Genomic DNA, 27,792 nt, shown 5'->3' on the forward strand with positions numbered 1-27,792 from the left:
ACACACACACACGCACATGCATACACACAGACAAACACACACACACGCACGCAAACACACACACACATGCAAACACACACACGCAAACACCCACATGCAAACATACATCAACATACACACAGACAATGACACTAACACACGTGCACACAGACAAACACTGTAACACACACGACTAAATCACAGAACCTCCCAATCTATACAACCAAGACAGTCATCTCGGGGCATCAGGTGTTATTAGCATCTTAGTAAACATTAAACACTTGAGTAAATCGCTACAAGACACTTACAAACGCATGGAAACACAAATATTGAATTTTGAAAACATACGTTCACCTCGCGTTTTCTAAATAACACGTAATTTATTATCTGCACCAACTGCCCAAACTAAACAGCATATATATACAAAACAACGCACAAACACCCCTGCTGCAATAACAGTTGTGTGTTATAACGTTAGCGCGTGCCTACATGGACTACTAGTAGTTATACCCATATTGGACCAGTGATTTGTTATGGCGACGGGCTGGTTATTTATTTACAGCTGGGAATCTACTGACAAAATGGACAGTCCACAAAGAATGCAGTTTTGTGTTACCCTTCCGAAATGATATCTAAAATAATTATCATCAACTGAACATAGCGCCTAATAAAAATGTAAAATAATGCATTAGTGAAAATATCTTGTATAATTGTTTCATTAAAAAAAAATTATGTCCAAATCTACACTTAAGCCCCGTTCAATGAAACCCCTTTGAACAGACAAGCGTTAGCCAACAAACAAGACTATACTGTCGGGAGGGTTCACGTGGGACGTAAATCCCGTTATTTCATCTATTTCTATCATAAACATACATACTACATACAATAGCACCTATAGGACGGGGGTATACATGCACGCGGATGTTAGTTCACTTAATAATAACGGTAACAACATTAACCGCTACATCATTGATATTTCCTGAATGAACCATTCTAACATTTCGCATAAATGCATACACTAAATGAGAGTAGCACGTACGCTCTAGAAAATGATGGAGAAAGGGGGAAAGATAATATTACATGTAAACCTATTCAAATTCGAATGTCATAGCATGACATTTACATACACTTGAAATGTCAAAAGTTCGTGTGGAGGAGCTGGCACCCAAGGGAGGTAACTGTCACAGCGCCACCGTGCCAGCATGGTATCACAGCGGTGGAGTCGCCATTCAAACAACTCATTATGACATCATGTATATTTTGAATGATAATAACTGTAATTTGCCATTGACCACAATAACCGTTGAACGTACACTGTCACGTGGTACCATGTGTATCGATTACCTACATGTTACAACATGTAACAGTAAAGTTTAACAAGAAAAGCATTGATTTGTGTCTCGTCTCCCTCCTACAATCTTGCATCAATAACACACAATCATTCATAAATCATCAGCCCTTGAGTAAATTTTAAAGAAATAAAACCAAAATATTTAAAATTCATCCTCTTATTCACATGTTTGAGTATAATGATGCGTGCAACGAATAATCGCCTTGTAATGACCTAAGCATATACTGTGAAAAAACGTACACCCTACGGGAATCCCTTTCAAGACATATACTTTAACGTTTGCCTTAGCACGGAGAGACATGTATTTTAACGTTTGCCTTAGCACGGAGAGACATGTAATTTAACATTGTCCTTAGCACGGAGAGAGATATTTTAATGTTTGCCTTAGCACGGAGAGAGATATTTTAACGTTTGCCTTAGCACGGAGAGAGATATTTTAACGTTTGCCTTAGCACGGAGAGATGCGATGATAAAGATGCCATATGAGTGTGAGCACAGGACTTTTCAGCGACATCATGCATATTCATGGCCCAGACTACCTCGTAGATGGCTAGGACCATGATTATGCATGAATTTCGCTAAACGCCCTGTGGTGTAGATATCCTCCGATTTGTGAATATAACAAACAATCACCTTGCTGCGGCCTAATAGTGATTGTGAGACAACTAACCACAAGCTTCTGTGATACAGCTTAACGTTTGCCTTGACGCAGAGAGGCGCGACGAGGGAGATGTGTTGTAATCACATGCTGTGGTCATGGCGTCCGTGTCTCTACGTTCGTCCCTGGGCAACACGGCCTAAGCTTCACTTCGATACTTATTTTAAGGAATATTCAAAAACAAATATTGACAGGCGTGCACCGGACGTGTGCTTTCATCCAGTTGCGTGATTAGGATATTATGACAATATGACTTATTAAGTACTAATTTAAACCAGAGAATTTGACAAGGTGTTCACAGATGATTTCAGCATGAACACATACATGTATTTGTAAAACATCAAAACGGTATATTTATTTTAATCGGACAAGCTTCAACACACAAGATATATCAGTATCATGTATATTTGTTCCTAACAAAAACTCTATAAAACATATGTACGCTTTCACTTACGTACACAGGACTTTCAATAATTCATTTTATTATAAACATTAGAAAACAAAGTATGAATATTGTTTTTCGAAACATTAAAAAAAAAAAAAAAAAGTGTGAAAAGATTCCAAATCACACTCGATTATAATTTGTTTGTTTGTTTTTTTAACACCGCACTCAGAAATGTTCCAGGTTTAAATGACGGAGGCCTGTAAATAATCGAGTCTGGGTCGGTATTATGAACAACGTCTCGCGGTGTCGGCGTACGACGACACGCAATCAACCAAGTCGCCGCGCTTCAACATCCGTTCTATTAAGTAACTTCTTAGAACTATTGCAGGACAGGTTGCTAGAGGCCCATAGTCTAACCTAGGACCCTCGACGGAGATCTGCAAGTGTATTATATCCAACCCATTTACAATATAGACAAGACCGCCCCCGTGGTCTAGTGGTAGAGCGTCCGGTCCGGTTTTCGATCCCCGGCCGCGTCATACCAAAAGACATTGAAAGATGGCACTTACCACCCTTATTCATGGGCTAACAAGGACTGGTCGACACGGAGTGTCTGAATGGGGTATTCATGTTAAACTGCGACATGGTATCTCTGTGGGCTCACACTATAAATCGGCACATCAGTCCGGACTAGTTAGTACAAGCAGCCACACACACGCACACACGCACACACGTGTATGCACGTCGCTATATAAGTCTCCAATGTAGACATCATCATATTATAACTTTCTGTTTTTTATAAACAATGTATCCTCGATCAGGTTGTAAAAGAGTAAACATAATATAATTTCTGGAAGTTCTCAGTGTACTATCAACATGGTCAGATCTAATAGTATCTGAATTTGTGTTGTACGTCTGCATCTTCGCCTATTGCTCAGGTTGAGTAAGGTAGCCAAGTGGGTTATGTGTTCGTTCATGACGGATTAAACACGGGATCGAAACCTGAATTTTAACATATGTAATGGTGAATGTCCGTGTGAACTGTCTGCAAAATTATTCGCTGTCATATAAAGTTCGCGGTTGTTTAACCTGTATTTGCATTTACGAAAAACATGCTTCGAATACGAAAACAAAATAAACATAATTAAATTTGATAACAACATGTGTTTGAGGCATGTTTTGTAGAAAAGTGTTTCACCTTTGACATAAAGATATTCAAATTTGAAGCACGTACGGGTTTGACATTTCATAGGCTCCAAGTGATTTTCAAGGGAGACAACTTTGGAGGTAGCGTGAAGACGAATGATTGCCACATTAACTTTCATGACATCTCCGGGGGTAAACATGAAGAAGAAAAGACGTGAAAACACACGCAATTCAGCAGGGTTAAATAACTCGCACTCGTGAACCTCCCCCCCCCCCCCCCTCCTCTCTCTCTCTCCCCCCCCCCCCCCCCCCCCCCCCCCCCCCACAAGTATAGTCTTGTTAACGCTTGTCCGTTCAAAAGAGTTTCACTGAACGGGGCTTATGTGTAGATTTGGACATCAAAAAAATTCTAATGAAACAATTATACAAGATATTTTCAATAAGGCATTTTTTTAACATTTTTATTAGGCGTTATGTTCAGTTGATGATAATCATTTTAGATGTCATTTCGGAAGGGTAACAAAAAACTGCATTCACTGTGGAACGTCCATTTTGTCAGTAAATAACAAATCACTGGTCCAATATGGGTATAACTACTGGTAGTCCATGTAGGCATGCGCTAACGTTATAACACACAACTGTTATTGCAGCAGGGGTGTTTGTGCGTTGTTATGTATATATATGCTGTTTAGTTTGGGCAGTTGGTGCAGATAATAAATTACGTGTTATTTAGAAAACAGAAAGTATTCCCAACCATTGCAAAAATACAAATGCCTGAAATGTTAATTTAGTTTAATGCCAGGCTTCAAATCAAACTAGTATTGATTAATGCGCATACCTCTGTGTCACTAGAGCTGACACAAATCTCAACAGAGTTCAGAATCGGACAAAGGAAAATGCTCAAATGCTCAAACAATCGTGACACTACTTCACGATTTTGGCTAGAAAGATAATTTTGTGGGATTTAGTGCAGTCTGGGTCAGGTTATAGATTGAATAAAATCTTCATCATATTATTTGTCTACAAAGACGGTTGACTTTTTGTATTTTCTTCGATGAGCTGATGAATGCGACAGATGGCCCCAGACCGTGAGTGACTCACGGTATCGATGATACATCGCAGTGCGAGCCTGCGAGCTCCCTCACTTCCTCGTCGTCACAGGCTAAACCAACGCTAGCCGCGTTCAGCGTTCTCCTCGCGAAGCCCAGACTCGTCTAGAGGGCGCTACAGCGCTAATTAGCTCAGTCTGAAATTCACAACCATACCGAGGCAGAAATCTATTGTCATGGCGGGACAGTGAGGCGCACATGTCTTCCGAAGAATTTTTGACGTAACCCATGATTAAGTAAGTTCTTTTTACGATCGGAAACTTTGTGAGCTATTTTGTGTATATGTGGAGATTGTATGTGTAGATGTTGACTGACATACGTAGATTCAGGCGGGCGGTTTTCGCTGTCGCTCTTTCTTTATGTGCCAGAACATGGCGTATTTGTTTTGCACTGTTTCTAGACAATGAGTCAGTGGATGAATTTTTCCCGATCGTCGTGTTTACGTTGTTAACGTTGTCTGTTATTACATAGATTGTATTCGGAAGGTGTTGATTGTTACTGTACTGACTTTTCGTGTGTTGTAAACGTAGGGAAAGTGTCATTGTTTTGATTTTCCTAAGTTCAGTTCAGACAAGGCATCTTCTTACAAGAAATCTGATTGGCTTAGACGGTCGTGCCTATTTCTAATGTGTAACTTTTTGTCACATTGTTATAATTGCGCGCACATGTTGATTACGCACGAGCTTTTATATGAATGAACCGGGAACAATGTATCTTATCGTCGGAGAGAATATTTGGGCTACTTCGCACATGTTGACACAACAGGGAAAACAGCTGATCCAAAAATAGATTATGAACCCGTTCGTCGTCACGTCTCTATGTTCAAGACAAGAGTGATTTCGTTTGACCTTTCAGTCGCAGCTGGAACTCCGAAATAATTTGCCTGGGATGTGCAGGTGCCGTTGTCACCCCAAAACGTACTAAATTCCCTTCGAGCTTTAGGTGTGTTCGACGGCCCGGCCGCCAATAAAGGCGCGGGTCACAGTCTACTGGACCTCGGAGCCTCACAGCCACTGGTAAACAAAGAACATCGCGAAAGGTTGTAACTTGATCAGTTCTGCTGGTGCAAATTCAAAGTGCCTTTGTCAAATATAACCACATTATTGTTTGGTATTTGAAAGAGACAGACCTTCGGGCATCTTTGTTAAAATAATGTCAGGTCAGAATTGATGGAGTTTAAAGCTGAAAATGAAGTCCTTTGTGGCAAATTGTGGTTTGAAAACGTGGGATTTTCATTTCTGGTAGAGTGATTAAGATCGGAAAAGATGAAGTTGCTTGTCATGGCAGTATATGTTTGTTTGTAAGTAGGATAAATTGTTGTCCTCCATTGTGGCACCTAAGTCAGGTGATATCTGAACACATTGCCAAATTGGCTTGCATTTGTTTCAAGTGAAAAACTGATTTCTGTCTTTGAAATATTCTGTCAGTTGATCATTTGAATTGATTAATGTAAGTTAAGGGGGTTGTGTTTCTCCATATCTTCTTCAAGCAAATGTTATTTGTATTCAATTTCACAGTTAGGGCATCTTCATGCAGCAATCTATGTGATGTCATCATTTCCCAATTGCATGGCTCGATGCAGTTCATATCAATCACTGGATTGGTACAAACCTAGGAATAATGCTGAATGCTTTGTTAAATATCAAACAAATTTTACAGCTACGCTGATTAAATCAAACTTTCTGTGACATGATTCAGTGAAAACAATTAATCTTACATTCTTAGGGACCTTGTCATTGCCTCTATGTTGAGATGTAAAGGTTAGTGGTCCCTAGATTCACGTACCGATGGAGCTAAAGTCAGGGCCCCAGGACGGTCTTGACCCCCCCCCCCCCCCACACACACACACACACACACCCGTTGACACTGATAATGGCAGCCTAGAATATCATGAACACATTTCTGCAAATTTCCCTACATTTAGTTTAAAATTGAGACTAGGGCTGCGACGGCTAACCCGGGTACTGAGTAGGACCCGTAGTTTGTCACATCATATATTGTTTAATGACAAAAGAGTATCAAGAACTATAGTTACACTACAAATCACAAATGTTCGCATTCCTTCTGACTTTTCATATCTTTGAATTAAGATATAACTTGAGTCAACTTCAGTGTATGCATGACCAGATTGTTTATTACATGTATCTAAATACGTTTTGTCAGTGCTAGGATAACAAAATGCCCCAATCGGACATTTTGTACCTATCTCTTGAGACCTAGAGTGGTTACCCGGGTAGGGTCGGGTAATAGAGAGGTGGGTACTGGGGTAGTAAATTCGGACTCGTCCCAGCCCTAATTGAGCCTGCTGCAAGTTTACAAGTGACTTTCAGGATACATGTGGACTTTCTGCATCTTCAATTAATTATTTTAATGTCAGAACCCTTATTTTAAACAAAAAATGTTATTTAAAAAGTACAAGGCAATAAGTCCTACAACCAATGGAAGATCTGTTTTTCATACTTGATTTATATCTTCAGCTCTACAATGTACAAACAGGGCATGTGATTTTTGAATGCCCTTCAAAATTATGTAAAAATCTCAAACATTTTGTGGTGTGCCCTTTTTAGCTGATTTTTTCCTAAAACTGTGGAGTATGAATTTTAGGATACTTCATTGACTGCATTTAACATGTTTACAGCGTTACCTAAGTGCAAATGTCTTGAATTAATTTGTTGTGACCAAAGTATTTTTGTAAAAAGTGAGGGAAAATTACACTGAATAACTGACATTGTTGCCTGATTTATTATTATTTGGCAGTTATTGAACATGGTCATATTATGACCAATGACAAAGGGGTGGTTGAACCGATAAATTCTTCTCATACTTCAGTTTTAAAACTAGTCAGTTGATATCCCAGCAAATTTGTGTCATGTTCCCCAAAAAATGTATGTCAGCATGTGGCTTTTGGTTTGTGTTCCTTGTTCTGAAAACTTTTCCAATTTTGTTGCTGTCAACACTCATTTATTGTGCTGAGGCACTCGTCCAGCTGACAGGGAGAATGTGGGCCTCGTGAACGGCAGACTTTTCTTTGTTGTGGCTTCAGCTGGTTGGACATGAGTTACCTCCCTTAGACTTGACAGCCTCACTTATCCATTCTGCCAGCATTCATGTGTCTTAGTGAATGTCATACATACATAGGTAGGTGGTATTGCTATCTGGTTAAGCTACCATACCTCTTGTCATATAATTCTGTATTTTATTGGTAGTTAAGTGCGCTGAGTATTAGTAGGCTATGCAACGCTAAATTTCAATGATTCATTTTTTGACATTTCTGACAAACAAGTGGGGTTGTGAGACTCATCTGTGGTAATTAGTTATGTTATGAGGCACTGTTTGAATTATTGAACTATTGAATCAATTATGATCATGATGGTAGGCTTGTTAAGTAGATATTGGTTTATCATAATATTCATGTAACCAGTGCATGTACGCCAGTTAAAACACGCCTAAAGTCACAGAAGTTAAATAAAAAAGAGATCTAACTTCTCTGTTATGTTTAAGGTTGTAGCTATTAGTGTTTTGTGGTAACATGGTACAACAAATGAAGTGTCTGCAGATTTCTGGTTCTTGCTGAGATGTGATTTGGTTGGTTGGTTTGTTGTTTAACGCCGCACTCAGCAAAATTCCAGCTATATGACGGCGGTCTGTAAATAATCAAGTCTGGACCAGACAATCCAGTGATTAATGACATGAGCATCGATCCACGCAATTGAGATGGTTGACATGCATCAACCAAGTCAACGAGTCTGACCACCCGGTCCCGTTAGTTGCCTTTTACGACAAGCATAGTCACCTTTTACGACAAGCATGGGTTGCTGAAGACCTATTCTACCCCGGAATCTTCACGGGTCTGCTGAGATGTGAACGCTGAGTCAATATGTAGCATAAAACAACATTAAGCCTCAAGCAGATGAGTAAAGATATGGGGAAAACAATTTTTAAGTTGGAGCAATTATAAACCTTTCGAATCTTTTCATTGCTACTTTTAAAAGCAGTGTAAAATCACATTCACTGGTTTACATGAAAAATGTTATGGTCACTGCTGTGTTGATCTGACTGACTGACTATTGTATGAATCTCCGGCCTTGAGACTGTTAAGTGTACTGTTACATCTCTCATGATACAATGCAGTGACGATTCATGGCCATACGGACATACAATACATATCAGTTGTCATGGATGCTGAAATGTAGTTGTAAGCAATATGTTAGAATAGTTGAATGACAATTAGGAAACCTTATCGTTATGGTTACACACATCTGGTGCCTCGTATCAAGGACACGGATCTACAGTGGCGCATGGAGTCCGGTGTAAAATCTGTATGTTATATGGCAATGGGATTTAAGTCCCATTGACATCACCATGTTCACTTGTATTATTTGAGCCTGTTTGAACAGTCTGTGTTCGTGCTTGGTCTTGTTCGTTCTCCTAAGAAAGTCTGTTATTACTAAAGTCGGGGCGGTCGGGTAGCCCAGTGGTTAAAGCGTTTGCTCGTCACGCCGTAGACCCGGGTTCGATTCCCGACATGGGTACAATTTGTGAGGCCCATTTCTGGTGTCCACCGCCGTGAAATAGCTGGAATATTGCTAAAAGCATCGTAAAACCATACTCACTCACTCACTATTACTAAAGTCTACTTCAAATGATGCCAAGGGTCAATTTCGACCCAGTAGTCAGTTGGTATAACTCTACGTAACTACAATGTGCAACCTTTAACACGGCACTGAAATGTATGTCCGGTACACATACATGTACAGAATGGGCACAGACATAATATTACATCACAGGGAATACACAAATATATTCATTGTACCAAATTCTTGATAAGAAATTTTTTCTTGATTCTTGATCCTTTGATTCTCAACTCTTACAGTACACGACACAGGAGTATTCAGATGCCGGTTTAGAGAATAAGGGAGTAATCAGATGCCGGTTTAGAGAATACAGGAATAGTCAGATGCCGGTTTAGAGAATAAGGGAGTGTTCAGATGCCGGTTTGGAGAATACAGGAATAGTCAGATGCCGGTTTAGAGAATACAGGAGTAGTCAGATGCCGGTTTAGAGAATACAGGAATAGTCAGATGCCGGTTTAGAGAATACAGGAGTAGTCAGATGCCGGTTTAGAGAATACAGGAGTAGTCAGATGCCGGTTTAGAGAATACGAGAGTAGTCAGATGCCGGTTTAGAGAGAGTACGGAGGTAGTCAGATGCCGGTTTAGGGAGAGTACGGGGGTAGTCAGATGCCGGTTTAGGGAGAGTACAGGGGTAGTCAGATGCCGGTTTAGAGAGAGTACGAGGTAGTCAGATGCCGGTTTAGAGAGTACGGAGGTAGTCAGATGCCGGTTTAGGGAGAGTACAGGGGTAGTCAGATGCCGGTTTAGAGAGTACGGGAGTAGTCAGATGCCGGTTTAGGGAGAGTACGGGGGTAGTCAGATGCCGGTTTCGACTCCACAGAGTCCACCGTATTCGTTTAAAACCTTTGAACTAATGAGCAGACAAAGCCTCATGTTCTATATGTTTGTGAGCAATCAATCAGAAGCCGGTGACAGATTTATGAAACAATATTATTGATTTGTCTTTTTTGTGTTTATGTATTTTCATCTGATAGCAATAATAAATAATCCTTTGCTGTCTGAGATGGTTAGATTGATACAGACATGGTAGCTTCATAATTCCCCACAACACAATTTGTGCTTGAATAACACATTCACTGATCATGCAGATAGCTTCAACTAGATAAATCAGTGGCCCAGAGGGTAGTGTGTCGCATTGTCTTCATTAAAATCAGGGTTTGAATCTGTTAATGTTGTTTAAGGATTTGCTAATGCTCAGTCGTCCCCACAGCAAGGTACATTCAAAGTAGGTCCCTCTGGGTCTTTCTTGGTATTCTTGGAGGCCGATATTCGGTCCCAGATCTACAGCAGATGTCAGCTAGGGCTTACCTCATTTTAGAATTCTGTTTATTGTTAAATCATGAAAATCAATTTTTAATTTGGTAAACATGGTAAAAGGGAAATGTTTTTCACAGAAAGAGAAATAGCACTTGTTTTACATTATAATTTTATTGCAATGATAAAGTTAATTCACTTGCTTGATAACGGTGTTAGAACGTGCACTGAAACGTCACTCTTATTATAATAATATATCTCATATCTACATATCTCATCCTGACTTAGAATTTAAATGTTTTGATCAGACATGAGTTTAGTAAAATGCCAATTTGTAATAAGGGAAAGCCGTCTCAGCTGTCTTGTCTTTTGTTGGTATATTGAGGAAAATAAGTTTGGGATTGTGACTATTTTGGGGGATATTGTTATGAAATTGTGTGCTCAATCGTCACGACAAAAAAATGTTCACTAAAATACTTGTGATCCCTAATTGTTTTGTTAAGTAAATAATGACGTGCAGTCATTCTCTCTGATGATGTCGGCACATGTGCATCCATTATCACTGGTTTGTCAGCTTCATCTGTACCTGTTCTGCTCCTGTTGGCTTCACACCGTTCACTAACCCACTTGTATACATTCCTAGAAGATGGTGCATTTGATTCTGATCGGTTCCAATGTCACCAAGACATTACTGGTTTTTAAAATATTGGCTGTAAAAAGTTTTATTTGTGGATTATTTGTTCACTGTGCCCTGTTGTCTTGCTCACTCATTTAGTTGAATCAAACATGATTCGTATCTTATACCTAGACAATCAGAACTGCTTGCCAGACATGTTCAATCCTACATGATGATCCGGGGTAGAACAGGTCTTCAGCAACCTACTGCTTGGCGTAAAAGGCGACCATGCTGCAACTGTCAGATGTTGTATCTCTCACAAGTCAGCTTGAACATATTGCAGACCCTAAATATCACTGGCAGTTATGTGGTAGTATATTCCACACGTAGCAATGTTCCTATCGGAATAATATCAGTAGTCCTATTAAGGTCCAAATCTTGAAGCACCCTGTCAAAATATCCATGAATCTTAATGTGCATGGACTTCAACAGTCAATTCTCCACGTCGACGAAAGGAAGAGGTCCTATATTTGATTCTAGGGCCCCTTAAATATGTATTTATCATGACATTCAAACACATGATGTGCATTGGATATGTCAGCTTTCTCATGAGAAAAAACATAAAACTGTTTACTGATGCTCTAGATTTGTTAATGTTTATGCATTTTGTTCTACATGTGTTAGACATACGAGATGAATGATAATCATGATAATACCTTTCAACATGGTCATCGGTATGGACTGATTGTGGATGTTTTTCAATGAATCACTCGATCACCTACTGTATGGTCTGATGTTTCCAGCTGTGGATGGTTGACCTGTACAAGACCATCTTGTGCGTTCTGTCCATCCATGGAAGGTTGTTTGGTGTTGGTTTAAAGATTGCCTGCCCTGGCATCTCAACTCGTTCACCCAAACACATCCATCAGGATTCGTTTTGCATTAAGTGGTTTGCAAAAGTGATGTGGACGTTCGCTAGGTGGATTTATGTACGTGAAGGGTTGATTTCGAAGGAAGCCATGGACTGTTGTTTATTAGGATTACATGTTGATGAAATGATCTATTCAAGAAACCTGCCGGGAAAATATCAACATATCAAGCAAAATTTGAATGTTTGAACTTTTAATGTTTAATTAAAGGGTGTAGTATTGCTAGCATTGCAAATGTTTTTGCTTTGATATGATGCTGTGACATTAAGTTTGAAGAGTGGTGTCCAGTGCAACTTGCTCCATCGGTGAACAAATATGAGTCACATCAGGGTTACGTCATCGGATCCAGGCAAGACAAATTGATGTTAGAGCTATGAGCCTTTGCCACTCCTATGATCCTTTGCTACTCCCATGAGCCTTTGCCAGGACAAGTGATCCTTTGCCAAGACAACAGTGATCCTTTGCCACTCCTATGATCCTTTGACACTCCCATGATCCTTTGCCAGGACAACAGTGATCCTTTGCCAGGACAACAGTGATCCTTTGCCAAGACAACAGTGATCCTTTGCCAAGACAACAGTGATCCTTTGCCACTCCCATGATCCTTTGCCAGGACAACAGTGATCCTTTGCCAAGACAACAGTGATCCTTTGCTACGACAACAGTGATCCTTTGCCAGGACAACAGTGATCCTTTGCCACGGGAACAGTGATCCTTCGCCACGACAACAGTGATCCTTTGCCACGACAACAGTGATCCTTTGCCAAGACAACAGTGATCCTTTGTCAAGACAACAGTGATCCTTTGCCAAGACAACAGTGATCCTTTGCCAGGACAACAGTGATCCTTTGCCAGGACAACAGTGATCCTTTGCCACGGGAACAGTGATCCTTTGCCAGGACAACAGTGATCCTTTGCTACGACAACAGTGATCCTTTGCCACGGGAACAGTGATCCTTCGCCACGACAACAGTGATCCTTTGCCACGACAACAGTGATCCTTTGCCAAGACAACAGTGATCCTTTGCCAGGACAACAGTGATCCTTTGCCACGGGAACAGTGATCCTTGCAGGATATGTGATGTGCATTGACATTTATTGCTCTCCGTTAACTTCAAACTTATTGTACTTTCTTTAGGTCTTGCTGACCCACCTTTATTTAAGTTACGTACATTAGATGTGAACAGCAATAAGCTATCTTACTCAAGATTTTTCTTAAAATCAAGAATTAAACCATTATCATAAAGAGTCTGCACTTTGTGTGCTCTGAGAATCCTCTTGAGTTTATTAAAACCTCACTTGCTTATGATTCATCAAGTGTGTTGGCTTTCATAGTTAATTTCTGTAAATTATACAGTTGCTATCTTCAACATTAGCAAGATAAGGTCTTATATTTCAATGTTTAATTCAAGGCTGCTGGTTCAGAGACATGATGCATCCTTTGACCTCATCGCCCCACTGCACAGGGACAGTAAGGCAGCATGCATAAATTAGTTTGCCTACTAATTTAATTCAAAGGATGTTTTTGCCTATGATAGGTTATCATCATGTGAACAAGTTAACATAAATCAGAACTCTCATTTTAAATTCAAACTCAGGGGTGGCCCAGTAGCACGAGAGATCATTAGTTGTGTGGAGGTGCCTCTTGTCAGTTGTACCAGGATCTGATGATCATTGGTTTGAATCCCAGATTCCTTCAGCTTATTATTGTTGGTCTGTCAATACTAGGGCTGCAACGATACAGGAAGGTCACAATACGATACGTATCTAGATATTCTGGTCACGATACGATAAGTATCTCGATACGCAATGATAAAAAAAAACTTAAAGCATGTCAAGATTGAACCTTTCATGATTTTGGAACAGTCAAAATTATTTTATAACAACAAGACTACTGAAGTTGTTCAACTGTCCTTCAAAACACCAGTTTATAACACCAGAAATAATTAATGTACTCCACCAGTGATACAACTTCAAAGAATTTTGATGCAATGGTCAAAGAAATTGTATCTGAAATTATTGTTTTATCAGGAATAATTTATTCCAATATCGTGTTACCTTAGTTGCAGCTTTTACACAGGTTAGTCCTGAATGGTACTTTGAGCTTAAAGGTATTGAGAGAGTTTCATATTTGGTGTAGGGTTAAAAATCGGGGTAAGTGAGACACAAGTTTGAATTTGTTTTACATGCAGTTGGTTTTCATTTTCTTTTCATGGATGCATGGACCACAAAACTATGATCGAGAACCAGATGAACTAACTTGTTTGACCTTAATCTGGGCTCGGGCATTAGTGATTGTAACCTCTCACCATGTGTGTTGCTTTGGGCCTTACACTTTCTAACTCGATCATGCTTATTTCCCCGGTGTGATTATCAAATGGGAAGTGAGCTGAGTTGTTTAGCTGGTGATCCTTCCTGGGTGGGCCTTGCCTGGGTGAAGCCCATCACCTCTCCGTGGGTTCCGTGTACATGGCTTCACCATGCTCCAAACACAGCCCTTTGATCAGGTGAAAACATTTTCACATGGAATGGTTAAATGGGGTGCTCGGGCATCCCCGCAGCTGTGCCAGAACAGATTACTGCTAAATGTGGCGAAACATCTCACTGCATTTGTAGGACTACCCCTAGCAGCTGGAATCTAATTCATTAATGATTCTTAATAAGGTACGGTTGTTTTATTGCTGTATTTTGAAACCTCTCTACCTTTTTGCATTATGTATAAGGGATTGATCTGGACATTCCCTAAGTCTACAGCAAATGTTGATATTTGTTTGTTTGTTTGTTTGTTGTTTAATGCCGCACTCAGCAATATTCAAGCTATATGACGGCAGTCTGTAAATAATCAAGTCTGGACCAGACAATCCAGTGATTGCCATCATGAACATCAATCCACGCAACTGGGATATGTGGCATGCATCAATCATGTCAGGAAGCCTGACCACCTGATCCCGTTAGTCGCCTCTTACGACAAGCATAGTCGCCTTTTACGGCAAGCATGGGTTGCTGAAGACCTGTTCTACCCAGGATCTTCACAGGTTGCAAATGTTAATAAAAATTCCACATTGGAATTAAACAGTTTTTGATTTGGGTTATTAGGAATATAACTTTCGGTTTAAATGTATTTCATGAAAAACAGATGCAGTCAAAAGAAAGGGGCCTTAATACTTACTTTGGCATTATGTCATTCAATGTCATGTTGAAATATATCAGCATATGTGGAAAATAGGACCATTAGCATGTTTAAGCCAGGGCACTTGCTTTCAAATCCTACATCCAGCCTTGTGTATCTGTTCAGTTTAGTTTTGTATTACTTTATCGGTGAGCATTAGACATGTTAGAATCGACCCATGTGATTATTGTGTGCTATTTAGTAATTTTAAATATACTTTGGTGTCATTGTATAGGATTATGCAGATATTGTCAGTTATGAATAAATCATTGGTGGTGTTTTAATGTGAGAACACTGAATAAAGGTATGATAAATGCACTGTATCTGAGCAAGTGTAATGAATATTTCTTAAGAAAAATCCTTTACTTTAAACAAAATGTGAGAACACTGAATAAAGGTTTTATGAATGCACTGTATGGGATAAGATCCTTCATTTTATTCAAAATCAAATAGTTGAAACAGATTTCAAAAATTAATGTTTATTTACTTATTGTAAAAAGATTTTTTAATTTCACTCTTGACACTGAATGGAAAACATTAATTTTAGGTTGGTTAAATACATGAAGGATACATAATGTATGAAAATATAGCAGGAAGTCAAGTGATTGCTCTCCGTGATAGTTATGGAATGTGCCATGGTCAAAAACATTCACTATGATATCCATGGAAAGGTCAGAGGACCAATTCCCCACTTCCTCCATTAGCCCTTGGCAGGAGCTCTTCCCAGTCGTGCTTGTCCAGGTTAGGACGGTGAAAACTGACATTTCCTCCCAGGTTGTCCCCCTGTGAAGATCTGAGGTAGAATAGGTATTCAGTAGCCCATGCTTGTCTCCCCACGAAGATCCGGGGTAGAAAAGGTCTTCAGTAGCCCATGCTTGTCTCCCCGCCAGGATCTGAGGTAGAATAGGTCTTCTGCAGCCGATGCTTGTCTCCCCGTGAAGATCCGGGGTAGAATAGGCCTTCTGCAGCCCATGCCTGTCCCCCTGTGAAGATCCGGGGTAGAATAGGTCTTCAGCAGCCCATGCTTGTCCCCCTGTGAAGATCCGGGGTAGAATAGGCCTTCTGCAGCCCATGCTTGTCTCCCCGCCAGGATCCGTGGTAGAATAGGTCTTCAGCCGCCCATGCTTGTCTCCCCGCCAGGATCCGTGGTAGAATAGGTCTTCAGCAGCCCATGCTTGTCCCCCCGCGAAGATCCGGGGTAGAATAGGTCTTCAGCAGCCCATGCTTGTCCCCCTGTGAAGATCCGGGGTAGAATAGGTCTTCAGCAGCCCATGCTTGTCCCCCTGTGAAGATCCGTGGTAGAATAGGTCTTCAGCCGCCCATGCTTGTCTCCCCGCCAGGATCCGTGGTAGAATAGGTCTTCAGCAGCCCATGCTTGTCCCCCCGCGAAGATCCGGGGTAGAATAGGTCTTCAGCAGCCCATGCTTGTCCCCCCTGTGAAGATCCGGGGTAGAACAGGCCTTCAGCAGCCCATGCTTGCTGTAAAAGGCGATTATGCTTGTCGTAAGAGAGGACTAGCGGGATTGGGTGGTCAGGCTCACTGACTTTGTTGATGCGTGTCATCGTATCCCAATTGTGTGTATCGATGCTCATGATGTCAATCACTGGATTGTCTAGTCCAGGCTGGATTATTTACAGACCGCTGTCATATGGCTGGAATATATTGCTGAGTGCGGCATTAAACAACATGTTGTCTGATTAAAGCTGATAAAGTACTGAATATATGTCTGCTTCCACAGTCATGTTACTTATAACACTACCTCTTTAAAAATGTTGAAGTTTTTTACAAGTGATACAAGTTAATAGTAGCCTAATGGCTTGTGGCTGGCAGAATGTTCAGGGTGCCAGTGGAATGAAGATGGCCTCTAGCTGGCTGCTTGAATGTTGCAGAAAACAATCTGGCCATTTTGTTACTAAGTATCTGGATTGACTTTATTAGATGCAGGTTTTGAAAGGGTTTTATCCTAATCACCAGTGTCAGATCAAATTAGTGTTTTGGACTACAGGTAAGGAGGTGAGGGAACTCAATTCATTTTGTACAGTGAATCTTTGAATTCCCCTTTTCTTGTAAACAGAATTTATTTGCTGGCTAAACCCTGGGACTGTTGGTTATGTGGAGGTCCTCCTGGACAGGTGGCAACAGACGGTAGTTGTATCACACACCCCGTGTCGTAATATGTCAGGCATACCAAGGTTTACACCAGCTTTTCTACATAATACCATGCAATGTTAGACCAAAGCCAGCCTAAAGCTCCCATCTGCCAGTGTTCAATAAGAAAATCTCGTGGAAACAGCTGCTGACAGAATCAGACATGGAGAAACTGGTGGAGTAACATGCTGTCGTTTGGAGGAATTTATAAGTGCTGTATGTATAGCCAGTGAGGCCTGGCAGAGCTCCTGCTCACTGCGAGAGGCAGCAGCGTCTTTGGCCACAGTGTCTGTGAGCTCGGAGGTGAGTCATCCTCGAGCCTTGACTCATCGCCGTAGACAACGCTTGGGAATGGGAAAATGGTAGCATGCTGGTTGGGAGGCGGTGAAATAGGATTTATTAACGTATATAGGTGTGAGTATGGGCATTCGTGTTCCTGCTTCGGTAATAATCTGGTATTTTTTATATTGTGAGTTGATGTTGCTACGATTGCCAGCTTTTCTGGGATCTGTCTGATGGGCAGACACAATGTATTGTTTAACTTGCATGTGTAGCTCAGGCAGGTTACGCAGCTATCATGTATCATTGACCATGTGCTGCTGTAGTTGAATAGCTGCGATTTTCCTTTTGATTTTTGACGTGCATGTTATTTATGAGATCAATGTTGCTATGTTGATTCTGGTTATTAATTCTGAAAAAATAATCATTTTCTTCATACATAAATAATATTTTGCAGTATTTGAATTTTGAACCTCACCTTTGTCATTGATGTAGTTGATGCCCAAATGTGTCCTGTACAGTTGTAAAATTGAATTATTAAAACAATGAAGTAAAAAGAAGAAATATTTACTGAAAAAAAGTTTATTTGATATTCCTGAAAAACAATTATCCTTATAGGCTACCAACTTGCCAATCAAGTCAATCAAAATTTATGATGTCTCCAGGAGTGAAACTTAACCTAAAATATTTACCTGAAGGTTGCACCACACCCCACTCCCCCCACCCCACACCCCCACCCACCCCAAGATGCCTCAAAAGCCTGAAATTCTACTAGCCCTCAGGATACCTACTACTAGAAAAGAAATGACTGAAGCTGGAGAGCTAGTGTCATTTGGCAACCCTGTCTAGATATGGAGCTGGTGAAATAGTATGACACAGGCAAATTATAATAGGCAGAACTAATGCAACAATGCCAGTTCGACTACATTTATTTCTCAACCCAATTGTCTTGGGTCAGGCATAGTAGGGCCTGCTAGTCAAATCACCAGTGCGTATCTCATGACAACCATGTCACTGGAACAGCACATGGCGAGTCGAGTCAAGTCGCGTCGCGACAATGCTGAAATTACCTGTCGTTAATCTTTAACCATAATGGCTTGTGGATACGAGACCTTGAAAACAGTTGATAAACTCACTTAGTTCTGATTTAGTCGTTATGTTATGCTTGATGTTATTATTACAGAACTAGGAGATTCAGATTATTTTGATTCTCTTCCAAATAAATTATACATATTGACTGTTACACTTGATAACGCCTGGAGATTATGTCTGACTGACTTATCGCCAACGCTGTCACACAGTTTCTGTGTGCATAATGATAACAAAATTACACAAAGCTTGAGCATGCAGAGAATTGGCCAAGGTTCAACCCCAATGTCATAGTCATGACTGAACTTTATGATAAAGGAATAGCTAGCTTTGATCTGTTATATTTTTTTTTTAAATTACCAAAAAATGATAAAATAGGGGCAGTGTGGCCCAGTGTGTGGTTACAGCATTTGATTGTCAGGCTGGCCCCGGTTTGAGTCCCCGTATTTTGTGGGGGAGCCCCTTTCTTTGTCTTTTCCCTTGTTACTTCAGTCCCAGCCTTTTTGAAATTGCACTGACAGCACCAAACTTTTACATTTATGTTGTGTAAAGGTTGCCTCCTTGTGTTCAGTGTTTGAAATTAAGAAGGGTCATGGGCTCCTTGGGGTTTTATATGGTGTTTGAATGTGGGGATCCTGAAGTCTCCTACCATAAGAGGTGAAACAAAACATAGGTGCACCGTGCGTTTTCGTGCACCGATGCGATACATGATTAATTTTTTACTGTATCGATACAAGACGATACACTTGCTAAAATGATCGTTTAATGACCCCCTGGTGTTTTTGTCAGTCAAAAATCCAAAAATGTGTTGTAATTAAGTTTGCTACTCAAAAGAAACACAACGAACATGTGTCCACAGGTAGCTTTTCCTTTCGAACCTGCTCTGAAATAATAATAGCCAAGACGTTTCCACATGATTTGACGTAAATATGCATATAGCGATACGTATCATATTGTGACCTTTGTATTGTGATACGTAACGTATCATGACCTTGCTGTATCGTTTCACCCCTACTTACTGTTAGGGTTTTCCTGCCCTATATTGAACACAGGTAGCTGTATAACCTGGGTACTCTTCTGTATACACGACTCCTGAGGCATCTTCCGTAGCACCATCCTCATCTCAGTCATGGTGGTTCACTGTCCCATTAACCCGTCAAATTAGGCTGGAACCTGTATTTCAGGTGACTGCCAGTCCCTGTGGACAGGAGAATATAGTACCTTCTAAAAATCTTTGTTGTTGAACTAAACATCGGCAATATTCATATAAGCCTACATTTCGACCAAAGTAAACTTGTCTGTTACCATCAGGGTAACCCCGTGTCTATTTTTAGTGGAAGGAAAAAACGTATTGCCTTACTTCGAGGTTAAATATATATTTGTAGTGACTTAGCATCGAAATATTCAATAAACAGAGAGAAAATTGTGACTGAACTTTGTGTGAATGATGTGTAGATCTAGCTATGTTGCTGCAGAGATGACGTCAATGCATTGAACATGATGTTGAAGGAATTAAAACCAGGTAATTTTCATACTTTTTTATTTATTGAAAGTTGGGACTGACAAAAATTAGAGGGGCTGGTAATTTTTGGAGTTGACAGTCCACCAGGACTGGCAGCTCAAAGTCCAGTGGGAACACTGATTACCTAATCATCTAAGCATGACTTGATCAGCACCAAAAGATTTACATCCCTGCCTACTAACTTGTGAAATGTCAGAGTTTAGACAACCAAACCTTTTTTTAAGGATGGTTCTTTAGTCAGTTGCTATTGGTCTATAGGGTCATTATTCTGTTAGTCACCATGACTGGTACAGTCACTGCTCCCTCGTTCAGTCATACCTATTCCTGTGGTCTTTGTTTGAGGGAGAGAATGATATCACAGCATGACAAGACTGGCAGATATTAATAATGCATTGGGTTTTTGTCTTTAAGGGCTATAAATAGGTCCTTTGTGTTGTGGGGCTGCCACTGAAATTAGAAGTATCTTTAAGAAAGTTCATTTTTTAAATTATTTTTTAAGAAAGTTCATTTTTTTAATTATTTCGTGGTGGAATGCTTTTTTTTTCAGAAACATGTCACTTGGATGAAATACTACTTTCTGACAGCTATTTGCATCAGAGATACTGTTTTCATATTCAAACAAAGCTAGTGTCGTTAAGTTAATTCCATAGCGGTATGATTCAATAGGAATAATATATGGGAGATTTTATTTGAATTATTCTCAAATCTTAATTTATAATAAGGACTACTTCAGTATTTCTGAAAGAAAAATGAATTTTTCAAACTAAAATGTTCCCCTTCTTTCCAAAAGACCCCTCCATTTTAGAAACATGACACTTTGTTATTTTTAACCTGCGTAAAACATTTGGAATCAGGGACAAAAAATCCCTCAGGGTGACAACTGACAAGATGTTCATACGGATGACAGGAGGGTTTGATGTCTTCAATAGACCAAGACTGTCAATTGGTTTCCAAGTAGACGATTGAAATTGATTTTTTATAAAAAGGGAAAGTTTCAAAAATGTTTTCTACCAAAGTGTAATGTAACCGGTCTCAAATAAATTGTAGAATATTCTTTCCCGAGAGATCTAACAAAGAAGTGTCCAAAAAAGTGTTCATCTGACATATAAAGCAAATTCTATCTAAAGTAGTGTCTGTTAAGAAACTTGTTTCTGTACAAAAACACTACAGTTATATCATTCCGACCCACAGCTTTACTGAGGTGTGATCACGTATAGGTGTAAATGTTGCATGGGTAGATATGAGAGATATTATTGACAGTCTACCGCATGAGTCGGCAGGCTGGTGATCGAGGTGTTGATGTGAGCTGTATACCACAGTCTGGTCAATACGCTTGTATCACACCACTGGCCCATGAATAACCCATCGCTAACAGTCTCCCTATCTTATACACAAAACACATTTATTATGCCCACAGATACTCTGGAGAATACCTCCCATATTTCAAGTGTTTTGATTGGTGGGAAGTAGGTTTTTGGATGTTTTTTAAATAGTTAGCTCATTCGTCTTAAATAATTTACAGATAATTTTATGTTTGCAACGTTTTACTGACATGGAAAGGGTTTAGAAAACATATTCCTGGCACGAAAGGGTTTAGATCATTGAACTAGTTGCATTAATTATTTGTAAGTTTGTGGATAAACAAAAAACGAATCTGGAAACCTTTCATGACCAAATTGTAAGTTATTGTGTATGAGTGTCAGGTCATCTGGTCATCTGGTCATCAGTTTCGATGTTCACTAATGATTTGTCTAAGATTGCAGTCTTCGTCTTGTATAATGTTGTAGAATAATATCAAATTGTACCCAAATGAAGGAATAGTTCATATGCCATACCTCCTGTTATGACATGTCAGATATATATGAAATCCTGATTGATAAATCTTGTGTGTGGACTAGACGTTCATTTAATCAGTTGATCATAATGGGTCTTATCAGTGGTGATTCGCAATGAATGATTTTGAAGAAATTATCACTTGTGAGTTTTGCTCCCAATTGAAAAATCATTAACATATGTGAGAATGGAGTAACAAAACTGACCACTTTGTAATACATCTTCAGTGTGGAAAGATGTTGGTTTAGGCAAGACACGTTAACAGGTGCTTGTTCTGAGGCAAATGGTTACCACAAAGCTGTGTATTATGTGATGGACATTCTGAGAATGTCAGCTGGGTGGGAATGTGTGGCGACCTCTCACTAACATCAACATTCCACGTTTACATTGACTAAATCCAACATGGACCTTACACACAGGCCTTGATAGCAGGACCTTTCACCTTCACCTTGACTGCAGATTGCTCTACCGTAAAGTGTGTGTTGGGTGGCTAGTTTCCTCCGAGAACAACATGAGGTTGTGATGTCAGAACATGGATTTCCTTAATCCATCAGGAGGGATTGAGTTTTAGAATTTAGAATGAAACATTTACCTACCAGATTAATTTGTATTTCATCACTTCTGAAAAAAAAATCATAATTGTACTAAGGCTTTAAATAATTGAATGCTTTTACATTTTTCAAAATCATGATCACAAACAACAAAACTGATCATCACAACAGGTTACTTATAAAAAGGGAAACTTCAGATTTGATTTTTTTTTTTAAATCGGGTCGGGACGAATTCTGGGGTTGGTCAGTGAAGAGATGCAAGAATGTTTTATGTAGACTAATGATTACTTACAATGGGGATTTCAGTCTCTGCCGTGAGTACCAACCCAGTGAACATGCCGTGAAGAAATACTTTCACCTGCTGCTGTTGATATTGATTTGGATGTGAAGTTACTTGGACTCTGAACTTCCTCATTCCTGCTGTGTGTGATGTCTGGGAGGCTGTTGTTTAACCTGTGCTTATCACTAGAGCTGACTTTAATGACAGCGCCTGACATTAGTGCTAGACCAATATCTAGAATTGGTAATTTCAGTCTTTCTCCAATATATTTTACAATCTGCCAGACCAGTTGTCTGTAGCGTTTTTCATGTTAATCTGAAAACCTTAACACTGGGGCTGAGGCGAATAGCCTGAAGCCTACATCACATTATGACAAAGATGGACAGTTAACATGGTTAATGATAGTGTGTCTGTGATCAAATGGGGTTGTGGGTCTGTTATCAAGTGGGGTTGTGGGTGTGTTATCAAGTGGGGTTGTGGGTCTGTTATCAAGTGGGGTTGTGGGTCTATTGTCAAGTGGGGTTGTTGTGGGTGTGTTATCAAGTGTGGTTGTTGTGGGTCTGTTATCAAGTGGGGTTGTTGTGGATCTGTTATCAAGTGGGGTTGTTGTGGGTCTGTTATCAAGTGGGGTTGTGGGTCTATTGTCAAGTGGGTGTGTTATCAAGTGTGGTTGTTGTGGGTCTGTTATCAAGTGGGGTTGTGGGTCTGTTATCAAGTGGGGTTGTTGTGGATCTGTTATCAAGTGGGGTTGTGGGTCTGTTATCAAGTGTGGTTGTGGGTCTGTTATCAAGTGTGGTTGTGGGTCTGTTATCAAGTGGGGTTGTGGGTCTATTGTCAAGTGGGGTTGTGGGTCTATTGTCAAGTGGGGTTGTTGTGGGTCTGTTATCAAGTGGGGTTGTGGGTCTATTGTCAAGTGGGTGTGTTATCAAGTGTGGTTGTTGTGGGTCTGTTATCAAGTGGGGTTGTGGGTCTGTTATCAAGTGGGGTTGTTGTGGATCTGTTATCAAGTGGGGTTGTGGGTCTGTTATCAAGTGTGGTTGTGGGTCTGTTATCAAGTGTGGTTGTGGGTCTGTTATCAAGTGGGGTTGTGGGTCTATTGTCAAGTGGGGTTGTGGGTCTATTGTCAAGTGGGGTTGTTGTGGGTCTGTTATCAAGTGTGGTTGTGGGTCTGTTATCAAGTGGGGTTGTGGGTCTATTGTCAAGTGGGGTTGTGGGTCTATTGTCAAGTGGGGTTGTTGTGGGTCTGTTATCAAGTGGTGTTGTGGGTCTGTTATCAAGTGGGGTTGTTTTGGGTCTATTGTCAAGTGGGGTTGTTGTGGTTCTATTATCAAGTGGGGTTGTTGTGGTTCTATTATCAAGTGGGGTTGTTGTGGGTCTATTTTCAAGTAGGTTTCTTATGACTTAGATAACCATCGCCCCATAAGCTATGGGAATTGATTTTTAAAGTCACATACTGTTATTTTATTATAATTCTTAACTTCTGGAGATCTATTTATTCCATCAAATGTTAAAGTGTTTGTTTAAATTATTTTACCCCCTGGGGGTTTCAGATTAGCATGGGGCCTATGCAGCTATGCTTGTCATAGGACTTCATGCATCGTGTGATCTGACTCTGTGACGTTTTGGATTGCGTGTCGCCATGCCCCGGCAGCTTGAATCGTTACTCCCAGTATGCATCACTGGTTTACCTCGCCAAGTTATTTACAGAAATCCATCAGTGCATGATTACACAACAAACATAAAAAGTAATCCATTATATTAGGCTTTCCAAGACTCCTAAGAACCAATGACCTGATTGGTCAAGTATAAGGCTACTTCAGTGTCGGTGTGATAAGAATAAATTAGCAACATTAAATGTAAGAGTTTGATATTTAACGAAGCGAGGAAGTGTTAAGTTGCCCAAACAGGTCAAGGCCTCTGGCACAGAGAAACTGTGGCCACTGGGACTAAGATTGGCCACTCCCTCCTCAGTAACCAATGCATCATGGGAGCCCACCTTGCTGTGACCCTCCACTTGATTCAATCACCAATGACAGGCAGGTGATCGGTACAAGCCTTGTACATATGCCTGCCACAAAGCATGTAACGCTGTCGACAGCTTCTGGACAGGCAACTAGCCCTCTTCACATTTACACATGGTCTTCGCTTCCTTACATGTGTTTTTGAAGGGTATGTGGGATAGGTTATCACAATTCATAAGTCAAACATATTCAGAATGTCATTTTCATGACAATTAGAGTAGGTAATAATAAATGGACAATGATCATTTCCAAGTTTGGAAATAAGAAATGGATTGACGAATTTCGGAAGTCGGAGAAACTATGACAGAAAATTCTTTTTTAAGCTTCCATGTTTTACTGCAATGCTGAAATGATAATCAGATAGTACCGGGAAACTTCCAGAATCAATTGCCTTAACTGTTTGGGACAAAATACGCTGATAGTTTTTGATATCTGGATGATCACCCACAAATCCAATAATATTGGTATCCAGATGTAGGGATAAGCATCCCTTTTCACAACATCCCTGAACTCTTTAAGTGTAAATTGTGTTAAATGCGGTATGTTGATTAATGATGCTTCCTTGACAGTGATTCATGACAGTAATCTACCCCACATAGTTAATAACACTGATCTGTATTGTGAGAGCTTATTTATGATCAACATACAAAAAAACTGATAATAATAAGGAATACAGGGGTGTATTTTTGTCCCAATGCCAATGTTCTTCATTGTCATCAGATCTCCATTAAGCCAAAAGACTGAAGTGGTGAGTTGTTAGGTAATTGCATTGTGTAGGGAATTTGTGTCCAGTATGACCTAAGACTGTGTTACGTTTTGTAAGTATAGTGCTACATAACCTGTGTGGTGCAGGACTGACACAACATGTCACAGGCTGAAGTCCACAGAGACAGCTTAGCCAGCTACCTGTCAAGGCTGATCACAGATCTCAGGTATTGCATCACCTCTGGTCACAACAGGTGCTGTGGACAGTGGTCACCCAGCCAGGAGATTGACCTTCAGGGTCCATCTCAAAAGTAATGTGGTTGTTTTAACAACTATACAATATGGCAGTAATGATGGTTTATCTATTCGTTGCATTTTCTTCTCAGATGACTCCATGGAGTTGTTATTATTATAATTATTTCCTTTGTTCTTTGGTGTTACAGATAAGTGTTACTTAAGAAGATCTTTGTTTCAATTTGATTTTGTTTATGAAGTCAGTAGCTAATTAAATATTTTCACGGAAATTAGAGGGGAAAAAAAGAAGGAAAAAAAAAAGATGCCATGCAAGGTCTGTAGATTTTCCGACATTGATCTTGTAAATTACGGACATTTGGGCCTTGAATTTCTTGTTTTCAATGGATCACTCAACATTCTACATTTAAAGTATCATTAAAAACCAGTGATGTAGAGTATGGCCGCCAGAATCATCTGCCTGGTAGATTTATGACATCACAAACATTAACATTTAGATCAGTTTAGTTTTTTACATGAGATGAAGGAAAGATTCACCTCATGACTAAAGATGAAGAGAATGAGGCATATCAAGTCATGCGTTTTTCTAACGATCCCTGAACCTGACTCAGACGACCAGCTGCCGAAGTTATTGGATTGTCCAAGAGAAAGCAAGCCATTTCACCCTGGAACACTGACTGTTTCAACCGTGCAGCTCAAAGCTTTGTTGCCTTGAACTGTGAGATTTCACGCTCGGTGATTATGAGACCATCCCCGGTTTGCGTGGTGACCAAGTATTTGCTGTTCGGGACTGTCTGTCGGACCTGTGAACACATGGTTAGTCATCAATACACAAGGGAAGTGGTGTGGACGCTAGCACACTCAGTCAGTTAGCATTGGATTGTACACGTACATGGCTGAAGACGGAAGCTTGATTGTCCATTCCCGGACTGTTTATTGTTTCTGTGTACAACTAATTGATATGGTTAATTACCCTAGTGTGATATTAGTTAGATAAGTGGTGACTGATAACAGGCCATTCAAATGGATATCCGTACCTGACGTTTGTTTATGTAAGTAGAACTTTCACGTTTTACCACTGTGTTCAAGTGACATTTAAGTTATTCAGTGAGGTCAATAAGTTTGTGTGAAAGTTGGCAGTAACTGGTAGGGCGAGTGGCAGTGATATATACCCTGGAATAAGGCTACTTGTGTGCTTGACCTACTTCCGCTTGTCGGGGAATTGCGTTGGTATTGCATTACTGCTAGTTTATCGGATGAACCTTGTGTGCCCTACTTGTCAGAGGAAGCCCTAATACTTCATTATGAACAGTAACTCTCGATCGGGGTCTTAGTATGTGTCACCAATCAATATCGAACGGTAAGTTTAATAATTTCACACCTTCTTGAGAAGTAAATATTATTTTCAAACCTTTCATGATGAAAATCATTAGTCTTGCTATCATAAATATTTATCTTATCCTTGGTGGGGAATGTTAACGGTAGTTGATGTGTTGTATAATTTGATAGGTCATTTCTCCTGCATCCTGATTCACTAAAAGGTCATGAAGTGAGATCCTGGTTTCATACAGTGGGTGCTCTTTGTGTCCTGTTTCATACAGTGGGTTCTCTGTGTGTCCTGTTTCATTCAGTGGGTGCTCTTTGTGTCATGTTTCATACAGTGGGTGCTCTTTGTGTCCTGTTTCATACAGTGGGTGCTCTTTGTGTCCTGTTTCATACAGTGGGTTCTCTGTGTGTCCTGTTTCATACAGTGGGTTCTCTGTGTGTCCTGTTTCATTCAGTGGGTGCTCTTTGTGTCCTGTTTCATACAGTGGGTGCTCTTTGTGTCCTGTTTCATACAGTGGGTGCTCTTTGTGTCCTGTTTCATACAGTGGGTTCTCT

The 27,792-nt window shown here is 40.2% G+C and overlaps 1 protein-coding gene across 4 annotated transcripts in view; it reads left to right on the forward strand.

Annotated features, from left to right (window-relative positions):
- The first annotated feature begins 4,747 nt into the window (after positions 1–4,747).
- LOC139441880 (protein brain tumor-like) overlaps positions 4,748–27,792 on the forward strand; it is a 38,079-nt gene continuing 15,034 nt past the window's right edge. Inside the window, exon 1 of one of the 4 annotated variants that reach the window (XM_071222627.1) lies at positions 4,748–4,864. The gene's annotated coding sequence lies outside the window, so the exon portion shown is untranslated. Of the gene's footprint in view, positions 4,865–17,716; positions 17,794–26,729; positions 26,964–27,109; positions 27,272–27,792 lie in introns of those variants that run through there. The other 3 variants (XM_071222630.1, XM_071222628.1, XM_071222629.1) reach the window with 3 other exon arrangements.

Source organism: Haliotis cracherodii, unplaced genomic scaffold (genome assembly GCF_022045235.1).
Source record: "Haliotis cracherodii isolate W230 unplaced genomic scaffold, xgHalCrac1.p SCAF_47, whole genome shotgun sequence".
Lineage (NCBI taxonomy): Eukaryota > Metazoa > Mollusca > Gastropoda > Lepetellida > Haliotidae > Haliotis > Haliotis cracherodii.